The sequence below is a fragment of the Argiope bruennichi genome, chromosome X1 (assembly GCF_947563725.1).
Source record: "Argiope bruennichi chromosome X1, qqArgBrue1.1, whole genome shotgun sequence".
Lineage (NCBI taxonomy): Eukaryota > Metazoa > Arthropoda > Arachnida > Araneae > Araneidae > Argiope > Argiope bruennichi.
In genome coordinates this window covers 26,088,174-26,114,562 of record NC_079162.1, presented here as the reverse complement: position 1 = coordinate 26,114,562, position 26,389 = coordinate 26,088,174, and the positions used below count along the sequence as shown (strand labels likewise).

Sequence of the window (26,389 nt, the reverse complement as noted above, 5' to 3'; positions counted from 1 at the left end):
ACAAGAAGCTGACGATGTTACTTAGCACCAGAAAACAGAGTAAAGAATTAGTGATCAGGGTTCTTATATATATAAAAAAATATCACTGCGGAGCTATTCGAAGAGTAATCAGAGACTGAGGTTCCTTTTAAGAAGATTCAAGGCTCAGGCTAGGCTTTTAAATCTAAAAATCTCACTTCCTTCTAAAAAGAGCAAAAAGAAAACGTTATGTTAAAGGATAGTAAAAAAGAAAGACAAAAAGGAAGATTTCTTGAAAGGTTTGCAAAGCTGAGAGAGAGAGAGAGATTCTGACTAAAATTGATACTTTTCTTTTCTTTTTTGCTTTCGCAGAAACACAGCCGAGTATTTCACTTCAGTAACATGGTTGAAAAAGTTCAAAATAAGTGGTTGTTACGAAGGAAAGGAAGACCGCCCTCCGGCTAAAGCTAACCCCTTAGCTCAAGACAACTGAGCTTGAGTTTTTCTTCAAGTCTCGGATTGTGGATTGCAGTTTGGGTTTGTTTTTGCCTTGCACGGACTTTATTTGGATGAAAACGATACTTTCAATTTCTTTGAAATCAGACCGTAAAATTTTTCATTCCAAATTATTGCTGTTTAAGAAACCGAGAATGTCGTGGCCTTAACGGAAGATTGGTTTTCCTCGCATCTAGTGGAAGCATTGGATTGGAAAATAAGACAATCTTCTAAAGGGGAAAAAAAAAAAAAAAAAAAGGCGAATTCATATATTCAGTTTGACAGTTTTTTTTAAAGATGAAATGATAAACAAAATGGTTTTTATATGGAAGGATACTTTTCTGTATCTCGTTTGGAGTGGAAAAATAATTTACAACAGTGAACTACTTACTACCCATAAAACAATGGCTTAAAAATTATCCATTACATTTGTTTCTATAATTCTAATTAATGGTTATTTAAAATGTAAAAAGTTTGTGAAAAATAGATATTTTGTCTCTTTAAAATGCTTGGTACATTTGTCATAGTGTTAAAATCATTAGAATTATATTTTGCTCGCTTAGCTAATCCGTGATGTTTTTAATAAACCTGTAGATAATTTTACTTTCTTCTCCTATTCTAGCACTCTTTTCGTGGTGATTAATTTATTGATAATGAGGTGAAAAATGAATAGCTATTCTCAAAGGTAGTCAAAACGAACTATAGATCTTAACGTTAATTGTCTTGAAAGAGGAAATGGATTTTTCTATTTCTTTAAAATCTTTGTCTTAAGGAGATACCTGATTTTTTTCCCTCCAAAAGCTAAATGCCGAATATCAAGAGAGAGATTTTTTCCCTAATGATTAATCTCTATTTATCGGTTGTGCTAAATTGACTTCTATAATTTATACTACTGACATAAAACGATTATATTTAGCACTAAATATATTGATGCTGACTCTCTGAAAATACAGTTGGGTAACGATCATTTAAACGATCTCAATACATTTGATGTTAATCTTGATGATAATTAAATGATGAATAAAATACAAATATCAAAATATATCATATTTAGAATTTCTTTCTTTCACTTTTTTCCAAAATATCCTTCCTATATATTATATTTAATGTGTGGTATATCTATCCTAAAATTTGGTTAATGGATATATAGTAATAAAGCAATATTTTCGTTTTTAGAATTTTTGTTCCGTAAATTACTTGATAATATTCAGAGTTCTTATACAGGTATAATATTGTATTTTGTTATTGTGTAAATTACTCTTCCATAAAAAATTTCGTTCAAAAATAATCTATGAAAACATTCTTACTTCCCTTTTAAATTCTACTAATCTTCGAGCTTAACAAAATATTCTCGTTTTTCCTTTTAATATTATATAATATAAATTTAATGCACTTCCAAGATTATATTTCTATACACGTTTATCCTTACTTCATCATTGCCACAATTTAAAAAAAAACCTCACATAAAGGATTTTAATGGTATCTTTTAATCTGTAATACCAAAAGTGGCTCCTTTACTCTAGAATCAAAATAATTGTTCGAAATACGTGCGTCGGAGAAAGTAAAAGTTGAATGGGACATATTAAGAGATAAATACCTCTCTTAATGAATATTTATAAGTGTACTATTATAGTGAATATTTAGTATGATTTAAAAAATTTGTATGTTTCAAGACATTTGAGAATTTTTTCTCTGATAAGAATTACGATGGCTTGTTGGTGACATTTTTAATGGTGAATGACCGATTTCAATTACTATTTCGTTACATCTAATCAAGACTCTATTTTAATTTGTTAAGGACGATACATGCACAGTACCATAGGAATTTCGTTCCTCTTCGTCTGAATGATAGTGATGCCGTGACTTTAACACGTAAGATTTTCAAATTTACAGAAATAATATCAGAGAAATTACTATAAAGTCGTAAGACCGTTCTTGTATATGAAATGAATTTAATGCGAAGAGAAAGGAAAAAACAGTCCATCCCAGAAGCAATGGAGTTATATCCCAAAGTCTTGAAAAAGGGACATTTTCTAATTTCTCTGTCTAAATTGCGTATTAAGAAGTTAATTTGATATTTATTCAGCCTGAATGAAAATTTTAATAAAAAAGTGAATTTCATCACCATGTGAAAAGATTTAATGCTGACGAAGGAACATTAGAATATGTAACCTTAGTAGTTGTAAAAAAGATAATAAAACTTATCATTCAAAGATTTTAAAGAGAGGTATCTACCTGTATCTCTTCCAGAATCTAGATTTAAGAGGCTATCTTGAGATTTCATCCAGTCTCAATCTAAATTTTAATAATTAGCAGTGTGGCTTCACGATGGATCATTAACTAAACCGATATAATGAGATAAAATGAACCACGTTTAGAATATCAATATCAATTGATTCTATGTCACTCCAGATATCAATCAATATTATCCAAGAATTTTAATCTAAATTCAGACTCTATTCAGATTCAAAAGTGGACTTTGTGCATTACTCACTGTAAGGTAATCTCTTCACTTAAAAATCGTTCACTATAAACAACATTTTCCATCTTTTTCATCAATCTCTCATTATGGAGAAAGAAAGAGTAAAAGTAGAATTTGCCGATAACATTCCATAAATTCACCTAAATACCAATGTATTTCCAGTTATCGCGTACCACGCTCGCGTTATCGGAATTTTGTAGGAAATAGGATGTGGATTCAATAGAACCTCACTTCCCATTATTTTGAAGAGCGGCCTGTGCTATCGGAAATTTTCATCCCCCTTAGAGAAAGAAGAAGGAAAATAATAAACGGTAACTCAAGTTTTCCGGTATTTGTTAATTCTTAACGTAAACTTTCAGCAGCACTTATTCGGGTTTTGTTATTCCTTATGAAATCGGGAAGTTCGAGAAAGAACAGAGGATTTTCCAAACAATATTCTAAACAAGAAATTTCTCATCAAATTACTTTGATGTTGGGGGTCATTTAAAAATTAAATGGTGTATTATATTTATTCAAAAAACGAACATTATAATTTATATCAGTGTTAGTGTTTATCTTAAAGCATTGGAAATCTACGTTATGTGTTATGTTAAAATCTACGTTAATCTACGAAGGCGTTGTTATTAACTGAACAATTTTCTAAAATTTATCTGAACTAAATATTTTTTATAAAATTAAGGAGTTGATTTTGGAAGTTATGTTAAAATCGAAGTTTTTAATATGCAAACAAAATCTTGTCATTTTTATTAGTGTCATTTATTTTTACAAAGTATGATAGTAATATCCTTTCATATATATGCTATTATTCAAACTATCTCTAAATATGTTTGAAAATCTACGTTTTAAATGGAATACGGAATATTAAATACTTTTATCATATTACTTTTGAAACAAATGCATTAAATTAAATTAATGAATATGAAAAAAATTAGTGCCATAAAATCATACATTTCACATAAATTATAAAATCTACAGAGCAATTATAAATATGCTTATGTGAAATTTTTAACTGCAAACTTTTTTATTTATGTTCTTGTGAGATATATATATAAACTTTCCCATCTCATCATCTTAAAAACATATGATCCATATTCACTGACTTTTGGCCTAAAACAAAGCCAACATGAAATCTAATTTATTACTGCTAACACCAAGACTATACAGTCAATCATTCATCATTATAATATGCAATTCATGAATAAGAAAATCTAAGAAACATTATTACCCAAGTTTACCAATTGTTTGGGTGACAAGTGTAATAATTTAATTGAATTGTATATTTTTATGCAATTTTACACGTTTTATATTTGTAGAGATGAAATTTCGTAAGTGATTTTTCATTCATTTCTTAATACATTTGAGTTCTGAAACTGTGTATAGTTTTTTTCAAAGATAATAAAGTATTTTAATACTTTCAGAAATTAATTATAAAATTATCAATTAACTTAAATTGAATTTTGATTCCAAATGATTGGGGCTTTCTGTATGGTATTTGAGAAAAAATTGACTATATGATTCCTTAATATTAATATTCTTCACAATGCATTTTTAAAAAGAAATAAAAAGGAGAAAAGAATAAAAAAGAAATGCAATTAAAAATATGCTTTATTATATTACTGAATGGCAGAAAATTGATTTTTTTATAAATCAAAAATATGGACTTAAAAAATAAGTAGCTTATAAAATCTAAGCCACAATTAATACCATGAAAAATATTCCTGAGCATTCATTAAAATGAAAAAAATATTATAAATACGATTAAAATTCTAGTTTATTTAGATTATTTCCATTAACATTTCAATTTTTTATGATTTTACTTTAATTTCCATTTATTTGATGAAACATACTATTTTCTCTTACTTCGGGGGTTAAACCACTTTTTCTATATTTAATGGATATATTTTTAAAATCCTTTTATTCTTTGGTTTTGACAGTTTTTAGGAAATAACGAGAAGGATGATAAAATAATAAAATGAGTTCCCTAATCTATAGAAATTTAGACTGTCAAGTGACAAAATTGGGGATTTTTAAATAATGCTTTGGGGGCCATTCATGCGTTAACCTGATATTTATCTTTTTTTTTCAGTATTAACTTCTTAGCGCGATAATCTGTACGGTATCATGTCTAATCTTTACTTTACAGCTTAGCTGGGATTTAGAAGTATAAACATCATGTAATCCCCTCTCGCTTCTACAGAAAACATGATCTCCCTTTATTCGACAGCTGTTTACTACAGATCTGTTAATCGGTTCTTTATCTCTAAGACCTTGGTATGTTGTTTCAAGCTTATAAATCGTCAACAACACTTTTTTGCTTGCTACATTACTTTTATCCTTTTTTGTCTTTGTTTTATGAAGGAAAACCAAAAATATCCGATAATCTTATATATTCTAATTTTTAAGTGTTTCATAATATTTAGATACAACACAGTAATGTATATTAGAAATTTTTATTATAAAAATTAGAAATATACTTTGTTGCTGTTAGAATAATAAATTAAATTAAGAATTAAATATTAAATTGTTAGTGAATAATTTTCTTGGAAATAAAATTTTACGCTTTAAAATTTGTAATAAATACTGCTTACAAAGTATTCAATAGTGTGATCTATTATCAAAGAAAATTTAAGTTCTTATTGCACCCAGATCATCATCATCATCACTCACATAAATATTCCTGCTTAAATTCTTAAAGTTTTTAAAAGTTTTCTGAAACAGTTCAAGTTTTTGTTTCAGTTTATTTGATAAATATTCTTACATTTAAAAGGAAAGTAGCTTTACGTCCGTGATATATATTAAAATAAGATGTGGAGAAAGACATTTCGGATCACTCAATCACTTTCTACACACAATCCACATTACTTGCCTTCTCTATAAAACATCTAAGCTATTGTTAGCTGAAGTTGACAGTTGAGAATTGTCTGAAGGGCAAATATGAATTCGCTAATTACATGAATCTAAATATTTTTCGAATATATTAAAAGTAAAATTGAATTCATATTGTATAGTTAAACAATATGTTGTGTAGAAAATATTACATTATATAGTATAGTTAGACAATACATTCTATGCAATGTATTTTCTTATATATATATATATATATATATAAAAATGTGCTATATCAGGAACTCTTTTCTGCAGCTCTGAGACACGAAGAACGGCTTCTTATATTATTCACCTGTTATGATATAACAGGCAACTTTCTGTATACTTTCAATCTGAAGAGTCAATAGAAATATACAGTGGTGGTCAAAATGGTGGACACTTTCGGAAATTTTTATGTTTTCTAACTTTATATGCTTATAGAAAATGTAACGTTTCACAAAATGCAAACGATTACATATCATTTTAAAGAGAAGTTAATGCTGATTTCAATACAAAAATCAAAATTCAAATATTTGCAATACAAAAAAAAAGTTGAGTGGTAATAATTATCGACATACATTAGATGCTGATGACTGCAGTGAGTTATCAGTACTTAGTAGGGTAGCCTTTATTTTTTATTACATCTTCAATTTGATGTTTCATTGACCTGACGAGAGTTTTTAGCTCTTCCTTTGTTATTACAGGAGTTCAGGAAACAATTTCAGCCTCAATTAATTCTTTTCTATTTGACGAAAACTTCATATATACAAGAGTTTTCAAATGATGCCATAAGTGATCAATAATTTTAAAGACTGTTTCCTGGCCATGATAAAAAAATAAATGCTCTTTGTACTAAAGCACTCTTTCGATATTTTTCCTGTGTAGGAAGGAGCTGAATCCTACTGAAAAATAAATTATGCGTTGTTGGGAAATAGATCACTGATAGGAGGTGTAAATTTTGACTCTAGAATAATGTCAATGTATTTTCTTGCATTTACTATCCCATCGATAACATGAAGGAGATCAATATCATCTGTTGACATGCCTGACCAAATCATAATACTAGCTGAATTCTTCATAGTTGCCTGAATGCAATCAGGATGTAGTTCTTAGCCTGTTCTATGTCTTATCTATTTTCACCATCACTACCGAATAACAATATGTTTGTTTCATCATTCCAAATAACTTGTGATCACTGATCATCTGTCCTATTGATGCGTTCCTTTGCTCACTGTAATCTTTTTATAGGCTGCTTAAATTGAGATAAGAATTTTTTCGCTCAACTCTACCTCTTAGTCCAACATCTAATAATTTCTCCGGATTGTTCTTGAACTGATATAAATGCCAGCATCATTCAATTGACTTCTGATGGCCGCTGATGACATTCTTCTATCTTGGAGACATAGTCTTTTTATTTTTTTGTCATCAACAGATGTGGTGCACCTTTTTCAGCCCTTTCTTGCTTTTATTCAATTTGTCTCCTGTTATCGTAAACAAAATTTTTCGGATTCCAGATGTAATCACTGAACCACCCACTTGTCTTGCAATTTCAGCATAGTAAAGACCACATTCATGTATCGCAATAATCTTAGTTCTCCTTCTAGGAGCCCAATATATTCTTTTATTTGATGTCATTGATTCTTGACTAAGTATTAGAAATATTTACAAAAATTCCAACTGTATATTAAAAAGTTTAACAAAACTTTTAACTTGCAATTTAATTACATAAAAACAGCCATTCTTCTACAGAAAAAACACAATAATGAATTGTTCCAATTTTAAACATGATGTCAGCTTCTGCTAGCAGTTAATAACATTTGATTTGTTCCCAGAACAATAACAGTAATTTGCCAGGAAAGTTAGAAATTACAATCCACTTCATCACTTTGTTTGTTATTCAAATTAAAGTAAGAATAACTTTTTTGTATTGCAAATATTTGAATTTCGCTTTTTGTATTGAAATCATCATTTAATTCTCCTTAAAATGATATCTAAGAGTTTACATTTTGTGAAATGTAACATTTTCTATAAGCAAAGAAAGTTAGAAAACGTCCTGGCATAGGGAAAGCGTGTCTTCCTCGTGATCTAGGTGTCCTGGGTCGGAGTCCCGGTTTGGGCATGGTTGTTCTTCCTCTGTTTTATCTGTGAGATGTGTGAATGCACCCTCCTGTAAAAAGGGGTTGTGCAAGTGAATGACTGATGCGTGCGTGGCAAAGTCGCACTTTTGGCCCTAGTTGGCGCTACTGAAATAAGAGACGTTTCCCCATCGGCTCAAATCGCTGTCTTCGTAACAGCGGGCTTATCCATGGCAAGTACCATAGAAAACAACAACAGAAAACATAACGGTTTTTAAAAGTGTCCACAATTTTGGCCACCACTGTAATTTTTAACATCTGATTAATTATTCAGCTCAAACAAGCCGTTAATAGTCTTATTTTAATAACAAAAAAATTATGACATTGGGCAGAAATTTAAATCAATTATGTTTCTTTAGACGCATGCAGACATCAATAACTTGCTTTCTTAGTGTTTAATTTAAGAGAAATCAATGCGAAAAAAAAAATCTTTTGTCTAATGGGAATACTTGCATGTTGAATTTTCTTGATATCACATCTAGATTTTTATCAGCTCTGATTTTGCCATTATAAAAAAAAAAATTAGCCCCATTTAATTTTTTTTAAATAATATTGATATTTATTGTTCTGGAGATAGATGTATAAATGTAAGAAATCACAAATAGGATCCATTAGAAGGTTCTTTGGTGAAACATCGAATAAAAAAACAAAACAAAACTCCAATGAACCTTTTTTTTTTCCGCCATGGAGTTAGTTATATGACAAAAAAAAAAGTGCCTTTTGAATTAAAAAATTAATTATATTCCTCCGTATTTTATAGAATTGCTTTTGATATTTAATTTCGAAATGATGGAAAAAATAATAGCAATTCATAAAAAGGTCAGTGGATGGAATTAACTTCAATGGAAACTTTTTCAATTTTTTTTTATCAGTCGTTTTTTCCCCTAATTTGAATCCTCAACTCATTTCCTCCTAGACAACAATATTTATCAGTATTTAGTTCCATCAAATAACCCTTCAAAAAGCTGAAAAACACAGAAGGGAATAAATTAGATTAAAAATTAAAAGATAAAAATTCAAACGTCTAGATGAAAATGACAATTATTTTATTTATTAGCATTTTATCATTAGGAAGTAATTTTTACTTCATCGTAAACGGTCGTGATATATTCTTTACGGCGTTTTTCTTTAAGAAACTAATTTTACAGATAACGCGAAATGGGCCACTAATGTCAAGCAATTAATTATAAGTGATATTTTTTGTTCATTATTTCACTGAATAATTCATCTCATTACTAAAACAACCGTTACAATGTAGTGTCAAATGCGCGCAAATGGCAAAGTAATCAATTCTAAGTGTAGATTTCGACCTAAAATATATAAATAATGTTTTTCTGACGTAAATACGTGAATGATTATATCTGAATTAATGCTTCATTTACTGTAGATTCTCATTAATTTTTAACAGCAATGCATCATGGTTAGGATTCTTAGTTGTTACTGTTGAGTCACCTGCTTATGACATGCTCTAAGTAGTAATCAGTTTAATCTTATGCTATGATTAATGCGGATGAAAAACTCTTCTAGTTTTCGAAAGGATAAGTAAGGTGTTTTTTTTATCCAACTCTTCGGCTGTGATTCAGTATTTCATCCGTTTTTAATTTGATTCGCTTCACTTCACTTTCAATTTCAGGTATGCTTCCCAGATTTGTAATAAAACATTTCTTCACGTGATGATCTTGATAGGAAATGGCAATCACGAAGAATTTAATTATTTTAAGGAAGAAGTGCACTTCTTTTCGATGAAAGAATTTTAGTTTTCTTCAGTGTCTGGTCTTAATATGTTTTAACAGGATTTGTTCTTTTGACTGGAGTAATTATTATTTAAAAAAGAAAGAAATTAATTTCATGTTAAGTGGCTACGAAGGTTAATCAAGTTTTAAGGGCATTAATGCGTTAGCATAAATTAATTTAATGAAAATTATTGGATTAAACTTGCTTATAATTAAATATTTCATAAAGCATTTCTTTATGGAAGATATTTATTTATAATGCAAGTAATTCATATTGAATTTATTTATTTATATATTTTAGTTCTATCTAGTTCATATGTACTGATTTGAAAAAAAGTAGAATAAGTTCTCAATTCATAAAAAATACCTCCCGTATTTAATATATTTTAGAAAAGAAATACCTTTCTTTTAACGTTAAACTTAGTTTTTTCATCACAATTCTAAAGTTTTATGATAGAATTACTTAACATTATTTGCTCTATAAAATAGAGTAAAGGCTAAAATCAATTAAAACTTATTTACATTAATTAGCACTGGAAGTAAGTCAAGGATTCTGGGCAATAATGCATCAAAATAAATTATATTATTGATAAATAGCTGCATCGAAATGATTCTCGGAAATGTTTGTTTTATTTTTTCAATTTCAAAGCTACTTTAAAATAACCATTGACTTCCTAAGTTTCAAACTACTTTATTTCCGCAGCATGTAGTATTTCTTTTAACTTTATGAAGTATAAAACTTTTAAAAATTTAAATAATTCAATTTATTAAAATTTAGATAGTACTACAAGTAATTTATGATAACTTAAAAAAAAAACTAGGAAATAATTTAGTTAATATGAAATGAGGTATAATACAGAACAAGAAATTAATCATTAATAAACAATTTAATATTATTCAAAGATTCTCTTATTCCTTACTAAATTTAGCTTACGTATTAAAAGCTAAATTTTTAAAACTAAACACATTATTTTAAATAGATTCGAAAATTTTGCTTTAGTTTCCACATTATATTTCTTTTAGCAAAATTGTGATGAAAATTTTTCTCGATCATTATGTAATCATAAAGCAAATGTCTGAGTTTAATTTTAATGCTTTAAAAACTAACAAAGAAGTTGCAGAAAATCTGCTATATATTTGTTTAATTGATAAAAATTGCTTATATGTCTGTAAAATAATTAAAACAAAGGCTATGACAATTTAATAAGAGACTTTCATCAATAAATATTTCATTCGGTTCTATCCCCCAAAAATATATCATTATGAAAAATATCTCTCATTTATAAATTATCTTTTCATTGATACGTTACATGCATTTAAATTATATTTTGAGTGAAATCTATCTTTACATTATCAGCGTTCTTTAACTTTTGAGACTGAACGTTGATTAAATGCTTTCTTAAAAAACATCAGATTTCTAAAATTGGTGCTAAAATTGAAATAGATTTTGTTTGTCATACAGTTTCTGCATAATGGCATGGACAATTAATTTCTTTATCCATTTATGATCAACTAGAATATGTAAAAATATTTTAATGGGGAAAGAACTTCGTATGCTGCTACTTTGAATAAGATCTAGCAACACCTAATAAGGGATAATAAAATCTCCGCATGTAATGATAATTTAAGAAGAAAAAAAAATCCAAGTAAAAATGCAAAAGGAACTAATACAAATCCGAAATTCAGAAAATGCTGCGCACTTGTTATTTAATGATCATTTTGCAAAAATAAAACAGAAGACAAACACCCCAAAATCCTTTTATTAATTAAAACATCAATTTTAACTTTCATCATGCCTAAGCAATTGGATCACAGAGTAAACTCTTTCTACATTTCAAACATCTTCAATATATAAAAAAAGACTTGACATTAAACAACCCTGGCTTTAAAAAAGCCCCTCAAACATAAAAGGCATGAAGATATGATATTCTTTTATTTGTACCTCTCCATTCGTAACAGAGGTCTCTTAAAACGACAGCTCGTCCCTACTGAGGTAGAACAAATAAATAATACTTTGTTCCTCCCAACAAAAAAGTGATAAAAGCATACAGACTAATCATCACCTCGGGGCACCAAATGGAAGACCCGCTATGCCCAAGGGGGAAAATGTAGAAAAGGTGGATGATGTCATCGGATGCGAATGATTGCTTTTGATGTATTGGCATTCTTTCATCCTATTCAGTCGTGCTCAACGCTCGCACACGTATGATATTCGGGTGAAAACAGAAAATGGGATATGCGGATTAGATGAAACATTTCCACATTTTTTGAAGTAATGCCTTTGATTTTTAGAACATAACAGCCCTATAATCGAATGAATTTTTTTAATATCATTTTATCATATTTTTGTATAATTTAAAACAGTCTGAATTGGCATCTGAAATTGGACAAATAAATTGGAATATAAAATAATAATGATTCCAAATAAGATAACATTTCAGATGCGTTATATCTCAGTTAAGCAGAAAATACGATGCAAGATTCACATTCATGCAGATAATTTCAAAATGCCATGAACTATCATTTTCTTTTTTAAATACATAATGAAAAAGCATTTAAGAATGGCATCTAGAACGATAAAAAAAAAAAAGAAATTGAAATGCTATTATAACCGAACCTAATAGAAAGCCAAAATACGATGAAGATATAAATCAGAAACTGCTTATCAAAAAGTAAATCGATGAACAAAATTGTAATGCGACAACTAGAACAGAAAAAGAGAAGGCACGTAACGATCAAGATAGAAAAGAGGGAACAATGTTGAAAAGGTGGATATCATCAAATGTGAATTATTGCGTTTGATGAATTTGCATTTTTTCATTCTATTCGGTCGTATTCGCTTTTCATTCTTTCGTAATATTCAGAAAGTGAGATTAAGAAGAAAAATGAAATAAAAATATTTCTTTAATTGATTTTTATTTTTTAATATATTTCGTGTCCATAAAGTCCGAGCTCAATTTAGAACAGTGAGTTCTTTGTAAGCATATGTGATAGGAAGAACTCGTAAAGAAAAGAGAAAGTTTTCTACATCTAGAATTGTATTTTATTTTATGGATTTTTAACATAAAAATACGTAATTTATTAGAATCAGTCTGAATTCATCTCTTCAATTTAATAGAAAGAAACATCGTGTTCTACTGTTAGCTAAATGAATATTACTGTGGCGATCTAAGAATGGCTTAGAACTAACTCATTACAAGAAAGGATTCCAAATTTGAAGATGAAAGCACTTAAAGAAAGAGATTCTATTCATTCCAGTAAAGTACTGGATAAATTAAACAATTTTTCATTTTAATTTCTAAAAAGGAAATCACAGATGAGCTTTTAGATTTTTTTTTATAAATCCGTTCAATCATATAGTGAATATACAAATCTAAACCCATTTCAAAATTTTGTCAGTCTATCCAATACTAAATTATATCATGAATCATTTAAAATAAAACAACTAATACTTTAAGATACAATTGGAATGTTATGCAATAAATTATATAAAGCAATAAAAGAATTGTTTAAAATAGAAAATATGTTTCAAAAAGTTATATAAATCGTGAGATGACAGCTGAATCAGAAAAAACAGAAGGCCATTGATGATCCAGATTCAAAAGGTTTATGGCGTCATCAACAGCGAATGATTGCTTTTGATCTATCTGCATTCTTTCATCCTATTCATTCGTGCTGACACTGGCATGATAAAGCGGATAAACAGAAAATATTATATAAGAAAAACATAGAAATTCTGATGAAGAATTTTGCCTCAGCCAATACTTTTAAATATATAATACTGAAAGGAATGAAAAAATACCTTTTACAATGGCTATTTAAAATGAAATTGAAAAGAATGCAGAAAATACAGGTGTCTAAATATATCAAAATAATGGAATTGAATAAATAATTTAAAGGAATAATGGAACTAAAAATCAAACATATATTTCAAAAATAATATAATGAACTAAATAAGAATGCAACAACAAGAATTAAAAATACCAGATCTATGAGGATCAGATTTGGAAAGTGGCTAAATGTGAAAGGGATAGGTGATAATATTAAATGGGAATGATTGCTTATTGACGTATAAGTATTCCTCCATCTTATTCATTTATGTTAATCTGAAAGATCATGTGATTAAGGGGTTAATCAGGAAAAAAGATAAAAGAATTAGAGAAAATAAAAAGATAAAAAGTATCAGTCGTGATGTCCAAAAATAAATTTTTAATCTCACAAAAATTCCAATAATTTATATTCTAAAAAATTATCTTAATACAAAATTTTAAAATATATTTAATTCATAGTGCCAACTTATTATCCAAAGGAATATGAAATTATTGCATTGATAAATATAATTTCTCATACACAAAGTAATGCAGATATTTCTTGAATCAATCTGAATACAAAATAATAAATATCATACCTGTGATATCATACGCCAAAGGGCAAACCTAATAGTACAAAAAAGAGGAAGTAAAAGAGTCACGTTCTGTCTGAATATAAACTATTTATTTGAATGTATTAATAATTGCTACATTTACGGTATTGAAATAAATGTTAAATGATAATCAAATAAAATAATTATGATATTATAAACCAGCATAGTAGAATTAGTGTTCTAAAAGGTAGAAAACTGGAAAGTAGTAAATAGCCTCTCTACAAGCCTACCAATGTTTTGAATACATTGATAATCTTTCATTTTATCAGCGCTATAGTTCCGCTGTTTCCGATGAATTAGTGATTTCAAAATGGGGTCAGAGTTAAACAGGAAACCGTACTACAAGCATCAGACAGAAAATCTGATAGGAATGCGGTTCGGTAATTGGAGAAATACTTTTCACCATTATTCAGCCATTTTTAAAATTTAAATCTCCCGATGGCCGATTAATGAGAATGGAATCTGAATTTAAACGAGAGATATAATATTCAGTCGCTTCTCCTTCATAGAGTATTGAATTTATGGTATTCACTCGACTGATTATCGTGAATATTTTAATGGATTTGTAAAAGGTGATGCCTTTAAACGAGAGGTTTCGGTTGAAAATGGTGATTAGATAAAGCAGTTTTGGCTACATCATAATCTCTTCAAGAGGGCGATAAAGGTGTAGATTATGTAAGTTCCAGTGTAATTTATGGTGATATTTTTTACGCTATATACATGTATTATTTAAATTTAAATCGCTGAGTTTAAGATTCGGTTTTTTAAAACAAAAATGTTATAATTACAGAGATGCTCAGTTAATCTATATTATTATTATAAAATAACCTTAAATATCTTTTTTCTAAGTAAGCCATCAATATCTAGGGAACTAAAAAAAAAATTAATTATTAAGAAATGAAGAAAATTTCAAATATGTCATAAAGCATTATAGCTCAATAATATCACTCAAAGTCTAAATAACTATTAAAAAAACTCATGCGTTGCAATATTTGCTATGGGATAGATATTGGTCAATTAAAAAAAGCCTTGAAATATGCATATACACAGAGAAATAAGAATATTAACAATAACGATTTTTTATATTTTTTAACTATTTGCATTTATATTTACGTTATAATTGCATATGCTTCAATTTATCCTTTTTGCATTGCTACTAAAACAAAAAAAATGATGTTTCATTTATGGAAAATGTATATTTGTATTTATATTTCATCATACATGCAACATAATACATGTGCATGCATTAAAAATCATGTTTGGAATTATTTTCAACTTAAATTTCAGTCTTCTTAAAATATTTCCACTATTACATTAATCTTTCTTGGTATTTATTTCTTTAAGTCTTGTACTTTATTTGTTGGGGCAATAATTGTCTTACCTTTATGTTTAAAAGTAATATCTCTCAGAGTATGGTATTTCAGATCTGCAATTCCTTATATTATTTAATAAAAAAATGGAGTTTCAGGAAGAAATCGTAATATAAAATAACATCTTCAACTGATTATTTGATTCATTTTAAGAGTAATAATTTCACAGATCATACAAATGCTCAATAAATATATCTAATATTTGCTTCATTATATTTAAGAGGGATTCGATATACTTAAAAATATTCTAAAACTTAAATGTTTAATAAAAAGTAAATCTGATAAATGTCTGAATTTTGCCAATCCAAAGTAATCATTCCAAAAATCGAAAGAATAATTCCAAATTATAAATGGATTTGAAACTTCAAAACTTCTAACATATTAAAGTATGTTTGTGCAGTGAGTTTATAAATGCATGATAAAAAAAAAAAATGAACATTTTCGGATTTACACATTTTTTTTCAAATTTCTTCAAAAAAGTTGGACGATCTGCATTTGAATCTCCATTGTGTAAAGAACATGTCTGAAATCATATTTTAAGATTCTCAGGAGAACATTAAGAGGAATCGACTAGAAATTGCTAAAGCAAAAAATGAGATTCACCTCATTTCAGAGAAAAATTATAATGCTTGCAGCATTCATCATTGTTGCTGCATGCTGTGAGCAAAATTTACAAGCACTTTCGTACAAATAATCTGTACATTCAAGAAAAATAAAGCCTTATTAAAGAATCTCAAATTTTCTCTTAAGTGTTTTGTTTATAACATGCATAGTTTTCTTCCAAATTTTACAAAATTTACAGATTACAATATATCAAAGAAGCATTAGATTAAAATTCAAAGTCAAATTATTTGAATATTTGAGGAAGATATAAATATTTTCATTAGATTTTTTTTAACTGCGTATGAGTGAAATACATGATGGTTTCACAGTTATAATTTTAAAGACATATAAATAGAGCTGCTTAAAAAAGAAAAACTAGCCAAATTTCAGTTGCACGCCAAATGATTCAAAATAATGAGGAGTTTCCCCATACTGATATTTTTTAACTTGAATTTTGAATAGTTATATTAAAATGTATAAAGGATATATAAATATTGATGAACTTCATAAATTATGATCAACCTTAAGAAAAAATTCTTCGTAATCCTGAATTGTTTTAAGTCACCTATTTGTAGCTAGCCAACAAACTACGACTGTGACTGAATTTTCACAGTGAAATGAGAATTCACGAAGATTAATTACAAGATTCAAAGGCAGTTCACTAAAAATTTTCCGAATAAATGAGAAAAAAATGTGTAACTGCGAAGTATTTATGAACATATAGTGTAATAGTAAACCAAAAGTCATTGAAAATATATACCGTTGATGTTTGAATAGAGTTTAAACTATATATTCCTAGTTGCTTTTTAACAAATGATGCATGTTATTCTAACTTGTATGAAAACTTTTTAATACCATATATGGAATCTATGATACTGAAAGATATTTGTGATATTCTGCGATTCAGAACTTTGAATGTAAAGTATTTCAATGAAAATATATTGCATCGAAATCTACCAAACATAGAAAAGCCGAATAAATGCAATAAAAAAAGCGAAAAACTAAACGGTTTCTAGTCCTTTAACAATGAGCAGAAACTTTATCTTTTTACATGTATCTTGGTAAAAAAATAATAATGAAGATTTGATACAAAGTTTCATTTTAAACTCAAGAATAGCAACTTTGTTTCCTATTTATTTACTTCTTTGCTCAATTCCTCCTCTATACAATTTCTTCTTGTGCTAAAATTCTCTCCGAATTCACGCACAATGAAATCAATGAGGAGGAATTTAATACCATCATCTAGGATACAAAAAGTTTAAATGCGCTTATGGCGATAAAAAAGAAGCCGAAGATATCTTCAGCAATGGATTACAAATTAAAATTGCATTCTCAGTTCAAAAGAGATTTCCCAATACTTTCTTGAAAAAAATGAAAGAAAAAAAAAAAAGGTTTTATCCAGGTTTTTCGGAGGAAAACTTATAACACCAAAATTTTCCCATTTGTAGATAGATCTATTACTACAACAAAAAGAAAGAGTCCTAGTAACAATAATAAAGACGAAAAAGAAATACAGGATTTCCGCGCAAAGTCATTTTCTATCGTTGACTTTGTTCCTGTACCCAAACCATTCTACAGTTCATCCTTTGGCTTGATCCCTCAGATATTGGGTATCGACATTTCTCCCTGAGGCCCAACCAAACATAGAAAGAGACCAAATAGCACAGCTCGTCTTTCAGATCAGGTCTGAATCGAGGATAAAGTTACGGAAGGAAAAATATTAGTTGTATGAGAAGCATCGGAAGTAGATGGCCCTACCTAAAGGGCAGCTGGGCCCTTTTGTTTGACTAGCTCATGTTCATTTTCTTAACCGGACAGATTGGTTTAAACTTAGAAAAGTAACACTATATTTGTCTTTATTGATTCTTATATCTAAAGATATATATATGTATATTTTCATTTTCATTCTTTGGCTATAAAATTTGCTTTCAAAAACAATAAATTTAAATTCAATGTTGCATAATGGATGCGATTGAACAAAAATATGGAATATTATTTTTAGGATTAACTTGTTTCGAAGAAGATATTTTTTTTATAGTTCTTTTCATATAAGATATAACTTTAATGATAAACATCAGTCATATTGGAGAGACATATTAGTCGATTTTAGTACGAATAATTATTTAAAATCCTAGCTATATAGCATATATTTTTTATGCAGACCAATTTTTTTTTTTTTTTTTTTTTTTTTTTTTTTGCTACGTACTCATATTGTCCCTTCTGATTTAGGAATGGGCTTAAATTGATTGTGGTGGTTTTAATTTTGAAAGTCCATAAGAAATTCGAATACATGTAGTTATTTTAATGAATTATAACATTTGGGATTAAATTATTTATAGTTTATAAAAAAATGTGAGAACTCTATTTGCTAGTTTAATTCATAAGCCGAAAACAAGTGTATTATTAAATATTAAAATCAATCATAATTTCAATTTTAGCATAATGAAAGCTTGGGATTTCTTTGAAATGAGATAGATATAAAATAAAAATTTTCGTTAAGCACCTAAGAAAGAAACTATTTCAGCTGGATAAAGAATTTCTGTATTTTTTCCTTGATCTTAAAAATCTGTAATGTATGTTAATTATAGCATGTTTTTTAGAGGTCGAGTCTTTTAAGGATTCAAAATTGACAACTGATCCAATTATTTCTAAGAAATATGTATTTATTTTCAATAAATAATAGAACAAGCCAATGAAACTGAAACCTTAAGTCATTTTCTGCTCAAAACAATAGTATTTGTTATTGAATCATTGAGTATTTTAATATAAGTATTAAGCAGATTTAATCTAAATAATTTTCTTTTATGTTTTCTAAAATGCATAAATATTATTCTTAAAAAATTTAACTAGATTCTTTCAATTAAAATAAAATTGAATATTGATTCAATTTACTCCTTTACCATACATTTTTTTGAAAAGTCCTTTTATTCTTATTATTGCTATTACAAAGTAATTTTTCAAAATGCTTTCCGCTATTTTGAATCTAAATAAGGACTGGAAAATTTTCTACAAAAGCTTTTTACCCACAAATATGTCACTTTTAATTAATCTAGACTGCTCCCTTTTTGGGAAATTCAAAATAATTTTTTGTATACTCATTCTAAGAGAGAGTGCGACACTACTAAAGATTTTTTTGATAATAATTAAAAGGCAAGACCATTTCAATATTTAGATCAAATTTGATTATGACAAGTAATTTTTTCACTTTTTGAAATTTTTATCACACTGTTTCAGACAATATATTAGATTATTATTATTTTTACTATATATAAATGAAAATAGCGACTTTTTATAAATAATTTTATTATTACTGTTTAAAATCTTTAAATCATTTTTCATGTTATTATCGATCATGTTATATTCAAGACTAAAAATAATTTGAGGAAATAAAGTAACAAAATTTTTTATCATGTCAATAGAAATTTTTTTATTTTTTTTTTAAAAATATTACTTTTAAGAATTGTATGGTATTACAGTTTTTTAATATCTGCGTTACAGAAACTTTTCAATTACTCAAATAAATAAGTAAATTACTTAGAATGGTAACATATTCTAATTTTTCAAATTTAAAGCTGAGAAAGTCAGCAATTGATCAAATAATATTTCAATCAAATTCTCCAGACCAGAGAAAAAGGATTTTGAAAATGGAAATAAAGAAATTAACAAACACGGAAGGAATTTATAACAATACTATTGTTTTCCGATACACCTTTATAGCATTTTTCAATCATAATCACCAAATCAATACTCATACTTTAACGATTCATATTTCATTACTGCATCCGAAGTTCCATACTTTTTCCAAATTTTACTGTGATATTTTCGAAAAAAAATTACCTCATAAAAAGCTATTTGGCTCTCCTCATTTAAGAGCTACAATTTCATTCAACAAAAATATCTCACTATTCACATTTCAGAAAGAGTGGAATGATGCGGCCTTTCCTCCGTATCGAAATATGCCGGATATTTGGCAAATTGATTTGTAATAAAATTTATGCGTACAATAGACAGGGGAGATATCAATCGGATAATAAAAAGCTGGGAAAAGGGTCTTAAATAATAGAACCCTGGGGGAGAGGAATACAGAGAAAAACGAAATTCCGTCAGAAATAAATGATTCCCTTCCTCCTAGCTTCTTTTTAGGCAATCCATGTTTCCATCGTTTCAAACAGATCTTTAAGTTATTTACAAAAATACTTTCAAATTTAACTTGAATTGAGTTAAAAATTATCTACTAAATGATAACTATGCGAATTCTTTTACTTAACCATACAGTGAACAATTGTTTTTTTTTTTTTTTGTTTTTTTTTTTTCAAATAAATGCTCTGTAAACCTATATAAATAAGTTCAAGGAATGCAGGTAACTTAATTTTAAAGATTTATTTTGTAATGAATTTTTCTCGGAATTTATTAATACAAAATATTAAATATTTGATTAAACTGTTTTCACTTAAAACTTTCCTTCTTTTGCTGAAAAGCATTAATGGTGAAATTAACTGAACTGAAAAACTAAAAACTACAAAAACTGAAAGTTTTTTTTTTTTTTTTTTTTTTTTTAACGTAAGGAATTATGTTGATTGCTTCCTGAAAATCGCAATAGCAAACTTTTAATATATATATTTTTTTAATTTGAAAAGTTTAAAAGTTATTTTAAGAATTTCTCACTTCCAAATTTCTTTTAAGTAGTCTGAGCATTATTATTCAAAATTAGAAATAATTTAATAAGGAAAACTCATACGACTTTCAGAAAATTTCAAAAGAAGGTGCATAACAGAATTATTCTTCTGAACTGCTGAGTAAAATTACTTCGTTCTCTTTTTTTATTTATTCACTGTTAATTTTAGAAGAAATAGCAAGTAAGTAATAAATAATTCACAGAATAATTAAGTATTGGAATAACTTGTCTCTTCATCTAAGAATTACATAAATTAAGCATAAATGAAATAGTAATTAAAATATGATGAGTTTAGTCTCTCAATTTTATAACGCAAAATACATCACGTTGAATAAAATGAAACTTAAAGCTGTATCATAATGAAAGCATTAATAACTTTAACAGCTGCTGAGGAATAGGCACAGCTGCAGTGACTTATCACTATCAATTCTGTCAAGTGGTCGACAGACATTCATTTCTTATAATTAAATTTGTGTCGTTATACGTTTTGCAAATAAATCATTGTCTTTTTTTAGAGTCATGACAATTTTAAATTGTTATGTATTTAAGTAGGGAAGACTAAATCTCCCTCAAGTGGTGACCCTAATTTTAATAATGCTGATTGCTTCATTATGTAGAAAAGAATGTTATCATTTTTAAATACCAAGTATCTTAAGTAAGAATCCAAGTAATTACTAGATCTTCTGGTAATCTGAGTTACATATGACTTTAACTCTTGATCATGATCCTGTTCTCTTGTGGAACAAAATGGCTCCAAAATAAAAATAAATATATCAGTTGAATTGGGTTGTGTTGTATTCAAAGTACCTGCTTTTCAAATAAGTGAATTGAAATTGCGGTTTTACAGAAATAATCTCAGTTTATTTCAACAGGAATTGTTTTGGAAAACATAAAACTTCAATGTGCTTTTTGGATAATGACTTATGTAAGTAACCTCATTCGTTCCCCTCCGCCCGATACTTCTTACGCACAATTAAAAGATAAAATAATGTAATGATACGCATAATCTGGAAATATTAAACCTAAAAGGATTACTGCAAGACTTTCAATTCGAATATAAAACAAATTTTATTGGAGATAAAAATACTGAATAATTAGTGTTCAAATGAGGATGCTTTTTAAAACACCTTTCATGCAGTATTTATCTGTCAATACAAGAAAGTTTGATTGTGAAAATGATATGGAGAAATACTCATTCAAAATTTCCTATCGTCTTAAAAAAGGTTTCTAAAAGTGGATATAATTCTACTTTTGCAAGGGGGTTGTTCATTTCCCTTTTAAAATTAGAACACATGTTTTTTTTTAGTAATAACATTAAGTGTAAAATATAATATCGGATACTCCAGGTTAAAGTAGCGCGAATATATAACTTTACCATTTAGTAATCTGTGGAAGATGATTCATCAGCTGCCAGAATTTAAATCTCCTGATATTACTTGAATTTTATTATTTTTTCGACATATCTCTAGATATATTTAATGTACCATAATGCATCTCGCTTAATATTAAGCTCCAATTCAATAAAAAAATTTGTGAATTTTTCAAATTTGAAGAAATGTTTTATAACTTTAATTTCTAAATTTTTGTCATAAAAATTAATTAATAGAAACTAATAAAATTTTTTTATGCAATACATATTTCCGGCGAATGTCTTCTTAAAAAGAATTAAACGAATTAGCGTTAATTAATCGAATCAACAAATGAAACGCAAAAATTACAGGAAAATTATAAAAATTATCACTTTTCTACATTTGTACATATTTAGACAGTTTCGAAGATTTTTTTTATTATATCCGAAGATTTTTATTTTATTATATATTTATTTTCATCAAAGTACCTGAGATTTTTAATTTGGAAATTTCACAATGTTAAGAATCAGTCAAGAAGAAAAGAAATGAAGATTGCAATAGAAGAATTTGTAATGATATGAAGGTAAGTATAAAAATGCTCCTCACAAATGAATTTACAGGTAAATAATCTTGTCACCAAGGCTTTTGGAGGACTTTAATCTTTTGCATTAGCACTGATTGCATAGATACGACAACAACAACAACACAGGTATATAAAGAGGGTTGCCAAGTAGCACATTCTGCTTGATTTTAACATTTTTTCGAATGCAAGCAATATGAAGCTTTTGGATACTTTCTTGGCGAACTGTACTGAATTTCTTAACAATTTTTAAATAAAGGAATAAAATCAGTTGGATTTTAAAAATTAAATTTTAATACTTGGCGAAAAAAATATTATTTAGCGAAAACTCGCAGTTTTCGATTTTCTTTGGGGTTGTAACTTGTAGGGTTGCAGCATAGTTACAAAAAAGAAAAAAGGCAAACTTTTTTCAGAAATGTATGTGTTTGTAATTTCGTAAACATTCACTTTAATTAATGCAAAGTTTATTTAATTATTTGTAAGAAGGGACACTGGAAACTGCTTGCAGTTTTCATTCTAACTGATCGGAAGAATGTACTTTAATTGATTATTTTTAAATCGCTTACATTCCTATCAGTCGCAGTGAATTAAATTAAACTGAATTTCAGAGAATGCTTCGAAACTAATTAAGAACTGCCTTAGCATTCTATTAATTAAGGTTTACTGAATGAAAGCTTTTCCTTGAAGATTACACAGAAGCTCAAAGTTAATTCTTCAGAATCCCACTAAGTGAAAATACTAGTACTTCGAAGAGTCTAGAAGTCACAACATCCTTAAAGAATAAGTATTTATTCAACGTTCAAAATGGGTTATTGCGAAAGAAGATTATACCTGCTATTGTTTGGTAATTTCACTGTGACTTCTAGCTTTTGTCATAATGTACCATTTTATAGGTACTTTCTCTAAGCGAATTTAATCCATATTGCAGTTTAAATTAAATAAACAAATAATCTTAAGAACTTATTTTATTTCGCAAACACTGGATCAAAAAATCAACTTATACTGTTGCTAAACGTTCATATTTCACTAACTGATTTTTTTTTTTGTTTCTCTTGTAAAAAGCGAAATGTGCAAATTTTTATATCAATTAAAATTTTCAAAGAAATTTAATTTACTTATATTTTCCAAATAATCAATTATTATATTTCGAAAATAAATAAGCAACTATTTTGATCAATATGTTCCTTAGTTAGAAATATGGAATCAAAATAATTAACTCATACTAACTCATAATTAACTCATACTCATACTGTTAAATATAATCATACGGACATATTAATTAGTAATATAATTGCATGGATAAAAAGACAGCCTTCTTTTTAAGAATTATGTAAGTTGACTAATGTAAATTTGAGAAACTTGATTTAAGATTTTGCATTTTTCCAGTTTAATTTTATGTATTGATCCAGTTTTCAGTGAAACATTTGAAACAGCTATGAAAAATATTAAACAGAAATGATTCCTTATTTAAAGTTAGTTAGATAATCAAAAATAAATTAATTAAAAATTAATCTTATTTAAAAACTACTATTATTTAAACATGTTTCTGAATTTAAATCATCATTCCTTTCTTCCTTTAGTGATTAAATTGATTTATCTACAATTTTTTCTTATTTGTTTAATCCAGTCACGCTGTACGTATTCAAGATCCAAGGCTAGTTATCTAGAAAATAAAACTCTATATGAAGAGCTAAAATATAAATAAATGAGCCAAAAATCAGTTGCATCCCTCTCCAGTGATGCCATGAACTTCATCCTTTCTGTATAACTTCCCATTTTAGCATTGACACTAATTTGGTATTATTAAGCATTAAACCACCAATGGATGAAAAATTTCTATCATGAGCCGGGTATTATCTCTGAAATCTTATACCATTTCATTACACTTAGCAATCTGACCGGGAAGAAAATTATGAAGTTGTCAAAATATATTTCAAAAATTATCTAGAAGATTTGTTATTTTTTCTCTTCCGAAAAAAGATTTTAATTTTTGGCATCCGGCATAAAAAACTTAATATTTATTTTATGTTATTTTTAGCAGTCTTCTTATATTTCTTGTGACAATCAATGTTTGATACAGGCATGACACAACTTTGAATTAATAATCTAATGCAGCGTTTCTGAACCTGTGGTACGCTACCCCCAGGGGTACCTAAATGATCTCAAGAAGTAGGCAGAAAGAAAAACATAATGATGGATATAGATATTTAATCTTGTATGATGGTGAGAGGGGGGGATGGTTTTCTTGGAGTAATGATGATACGTCAAGGGTACCACAAGTAAAAAAAAACAAACAACAACGCTGACTTAGCTTAAAAGACTTGCCAAAAAAGTGTGATTTTTTTATTTTATATAATTTATCATTTTTATTTTATTCAACGCTTATTTAAATATTCAGATCATGTAACTATTTCAAATAGAATCACCATGCATTAATTTAATTTCCCTTTATGTTAATTTAAATGTTTGAATACATAAAGAATTTATTTTAGAATTTATTTATGAATACACTCTGAGAAAAGTATTCATTAAGGCACAAATTCATAAAATAGACATGAAAGGAAATAATTTTTTTTTACAGTATCGTTGACAGAGGTTTTTCCCCAGAAATGCTTACAAAAATAACCGAAATTTTTGTGTTTGGAAACCTCAATTATATACTTGGCATTTTTTTTTTCGATGGATTCCTCTTAGGACGTCATCATTGCATATTTTTCATATTTAACACAGTAGCAGTTACTGACACTACCAACATTGGTTGAATAAAATATATACTTTTATTTTAAAGATAATCATTCAAATTCACTTATCAACGATGCTATTAAATAAATATTTATAATTCCATTTATACCTATATCTTGTGCTTATACTTCAACGAGTAATATATTTTTATCAGTTCTAAAGTTGAAGTATTTACTGTAGTGATTTTAATCATCACTTAATATTTTGCTTATTGGTTACAAATTACCTTATATCCAAGTCCAAATTAAAAAAGAAAGTCTTTTCTCATTTTTACATTGTGTTATGAAACATTTTTAGCAATATATTATGAGAAGTTATTAGCTGCTTATTTGAAGTATAGCGAGTAAGTTCTTCAGATAAAGTATTTCGTCTAAAAATATATGCTCATTAAGTAAGGTGTCCTTGCTTAATCTGGAGCATAGCTTACGCAAGCACTATGGCATTCATTCCGATTTCGCCCATTTATGATACATATTAAAGATTTGGAGTATAATATAAGGATTGCTAATGAAATTGGTTATTTTCCTTATATTTCTGTATCAGAAAATAATGTCATATAAAGTAATAATATCATGCACTCACTTTCAATTCTCTGTAGATGTAATTACAGAGAGCAGGAAGTTGCCTCTGATCCTTCAGTTATTGTCAGCATTGGAATGCAGAGAGCTACTTCTAACCTGTAAAAAAACAACAAATAATATTAGATAACCTGGTAAATCAATATAGTCAATTGAAATTTATATCTCATATCATATTATATTTTACTTAAATAGATATAACATTTCTTTCTATTTTTTAATGAATTCAAAAATTTCTCTTGAAACGAAACGAGATCTTGAAAAATATTCCTCTACATTTATAACTTATAAAAATTCTTTTACAACCACACTTATGACATTGATATTGCAACCAATTTTCTTCTATGAAATGTAAGTAAAGTGCTCAAAATATAATAATCGTACTTTTTTTTAGTTCTATG

General features: G+C 27.6%; 1 protein-coding gene across 3 annotated transcripts in view; it reads right to left on the bottom strand.

Moving 5' to 3' along the window:
* The window catches only part of LOC129958965 (glutamate-gated chloride channel-like), a 362,731-nt gene that overhangs the window by 219,575 nt on the left and 116,767 nt on the right, over window positions 1–26,389 (bottom strand). For all 3 annotated transcript variants that reach the window (XM_056071721.1, XM_056071723.1, XM_056071722.1), the window contains exon 3: window positions 25,993–26,087. The gene's annotated coding sequence lies outside the window, so the exon portion shown is untranslated. The remainder of the gene's footprint in view (window positions 1–25,992; window positions 26,088–26,389) is intronic.